We start from the raw sequence: 3,537 nt of genomic DNA on the forward strand, positions 1-3,537 counted from the left end.
AACCCACGCCGTGTCACTTACCCCCCTCCCCCAAACGCCTTCGCGAATCAAATGCCCTCAGTCCCTCACCACTCACCAACCCTAGCTTCTTCAAGAATTCAGAACCCAAACCAAAAACCTAGCCTCTTCAACGGATTCGACGCCGCCGCTCGTCGTTGTAGGCGCCTCCGCGGCCTCCTCCTCCCCCCTGTTCCAAACCAAATCCCTAGCTCGGCACGTCGTTGTCGCGTCGTCTTCTAGCTTCGCTGTTCAAGGCTTCGAGTTCGAGATGCTTGCCGTGGTGTCGCCGTCGTCGTCTTGCTCTCAGTTGAAGGTTAGTGGCACTGTTTAATGATTCCCTATGCTCTGTTGAGTCTGTGTTGAAACTTGAATGTCTGATAATTAGTGATTTCTGAATCTGAAATGACGTAAATCATTAGTTTTGTGTTGTTGAAATTATGTTGTTGAAATGGATTTGTTATGTTGCTGGCCTGCTGCTGCCATTTTTTAATTTTTGAGTATGATGTTTCTGAATTTTTGTTGAAATAGTTATTGATTTGAAGGTTAGGGTGATTATTTGTTCTGGAACTGAGTCTGTTGTTTCACTGCCTGATGGGAAAGTAAGTTCTCCCCATCCTCCATTGGATTCGTCCTGCTCGTCGCCCTCTTGATGGTTAGTGACTTTGGTGTGCACTTGTTCTTCATTTTTCGTTTTATTCTCTGACTCTTTGTTCTGAAATCAACAAATCATTAAATGATTATATTGATTATGGGGTTTTGTGTCTTTGTTCAAATTTGCATAATGTCCCCGGAATTCTTTGCTGAGAACAAGAACATTGCAGGATTAGATAATGTAGGAGTGGCGTGTCTGATTTTTATGTTTCTATTGACTTTGTGATTTGTTTGTATTTATATTATGTGGATTTCATATCAGCCAGGAAAATCTCTTTATACTACTGTTAGAGAACTCGTGGAGAATTCGCTTGACTCAGCGGAATCGATATCGGAGCTTCCGGTAGTTGAGATAACCATGTGAGTTTGCATTTGAAAGTACAATGAACTAGTAAATGATTGATTGTTCCATGCTGACATGGTTGTTGCAGTGAGGAGATAAAGAAAAGCAAATTTAATTCTATGATCGGTCATATAATTATATACAAAGGCACACGTTTTTAAATGTTTATTTGTAACCATATTCTTGCCAAGTTTTTCTTCTTTGTATTGATGTGCCATTGTTGTAACAGCTATTTGTTGCAAATCAAAAGAAACCAGCTGACATCGTGGGCATACTTGTGGGCATACTTGTTACAAACAGAAGCAAGCTTCTGAGGTTATTGGGTGACTTAAAACTCGATAAAGGTATAGTAGGGAATTTACAGCACTTGTTTTTACTGAATCATGTTCCCATTATCACATTTATTGGAATTTTGTGCAGAGGACGAATAGTTTGAAGCTGACAAAGCAGAAGTTATGAAGGAAATTGCCGCTCTGGAACCTAAGGATCGCCCTTGAGCTTAAGATAGTGTCAAGTGGCAGATTGTGTTGTGGCATTTTGCTTACTGAAATGTCTCTTGCTATAGTTTTTTAAGTGTCCATCGACTTGAGACGAGCTCTTCACTCAAATTTCAATGATTCCATTCTGTAATTTAATTTCCATTTTGTAAATTAACTGACAAATAAGTTGCTAAAATGAGCCACAACTAGAACTAGGGTATGGGGCTATGGGCACTGGTGGTTTTAGAAAGATGTGGGCAGCAGCCTGCCTTGACTCCTTTACCATCAATTTTTGAGTTTATAAATTGTTGGAGCTGGAGGTCATGCAATCTTTGACCGTCTACAAGTTTGTGACTTGTTGAACCTGAATGATGGCTGTTTCTGGTGTCTGCGTACTTCACGGTCAACACTAGCTGATTTTTAAGGTTTTGATGATTGATAAACCATGATGTTGGGATTTAATATTTAGATATGCTTTTATTACTATTTAACTTTTGAGTTTTGATTTTGATAAGATCATATGTATTTGGTTGATGATATTTTATGTAGTGTTTTAAATTTCAAAGATATTTTAAGATTTATATTAGATTATAATTATATTTTAGGATGTGTATTTATAATTTTTTATTATTCTATTCTAAAACGGTTTTTTCGGTTGAATCATTGGTTAGACCGGTAAACCAGTAAACCAGTAACTAGAGTAGTTTAATGACCGGTTCGATTTTCTGAACCTTGGTATTAATTAATAAAGAGGTACTGTATCACTTTAAATAAAGATTAGTAAAATGCTACTACTTGTATAATCCATTAAATTCTCATTAAATGAATATTGTAAAATTATTACAATCTATCTATTCTATTATATAAAAATTAAATTTCTGCATTTAATAGTAAAGCTGACGTGATATGCTTTTGAGAGTGTTTTTCAATTTATTTCTTTTAATTCTCTAAAACAAATCAATTATAACTAATGAATAATATTAATTAATTAATTTGATTAGACATTTAAATCTCACAATTTATTATAATTTATATAAATTAATTAATTTATTTAATTATATTAATTATTTGATTTGATTAGAGTAAATATCGAATTATTTAATAAATAATAAATATGATAACGAAACATATAAACCATGAGCCTTGAACTCCAAACTTGGAAGACCCAAAGAACGAAAATCGTAACCCTAATCTACAAAACACAATTCGTATACCCTTGAGAGACGAAACGATATAGACAAATTTCTAAAAGACAAATCCTGAACCGTAAAAAGTCAGTTAATTTGGTTATTCTTTTTTGGAACAGTACACAGCAAGATTAATTCTAGAACCTGAACCCCGCAAGCGGAACCCAGAAACTCGCAACCGTGAAAACGGTGAACCATGGTCTGGGAGCCAGAGAACCAAATTAAAAAAATTGGATTTTTACACTTAATGATGGAGCTGACCTGGCATGTTTCTGAGAGTGTTTTCGATTTATTTCTTTTAATTCTGTAAAGTAAATCAATTATAACTAATTAATGATATCAATTAATTAATTTGATTAGACATTCAAATTTCACAATTAATTATATCAATTAATTAATTTAGTTAATTATATTAATTATTTGATTTGATTTGATTAGAGTAAACATCAAATTATTTTAGTAAATAATAAATATGATAATGAAATACATGAATTAATTTAATTAGTTTATTTTTTTCAATGTCATCTATTTATACAAGATCATAATGTATTTTTTACTCATTTGTTTTCTCTTTTCTCTCTTTCTCTCTTCCTCTCTCTTGTGTTTAGAGTACAATTTTTGTAATTTATTTAATTTTTATTTCTTTTATCTCTACTTATACATTTTATTTTATTTTTTTAATTTTGTCTATTTTAGTTGCTCATTATTAGGTGTATCTTTTTTTCCTTCTAACTTTTGATTAACAAAAGAGATGTATCTTTTTTACGATGTTTTTAAATAATTTTATTTGTAATATTCTCTTTTGTCATGTGTACTTTATGTGTTTAAGGAGTTGACTTAAAGTTATAATATAATATATAAAATTATAATATAATTT

At 32.5% G+C, this 3,537-nt stretch overlaps 1 long non-coding RNA gene across 1 annotated transcript; it reads left to right on the forward strand.

The window, feature by feature from the left end:
• On the forward strand, positions 1-1,968 carry LOC107630114. Its single transcript, XR_001618141.2, has 5 exons — positions 1-313; positions 529-652; positions 914-1,011; positions 1,224-1,338; positions 1,415-1,968. It is a non-coding gene; the product is annotated as an uncharacterized LOC107630114 (long non-coding RNA).

The sequence above is a fragment of the Arachis ipaensis genome, chromosome B03 (assembly GCF_000816755.2).
Source record: "Arachis ipaensis cultivar K30076 chromosome B03, Araip1.1, whole genome shotgun sequence".
NCBI classification, from domain to species: Eukaryota; Viridiplantae; Streptophyta; class Magnoliopsida; order Fabales; family Fabaceae; genus Arachis; species Arachis ipaensis.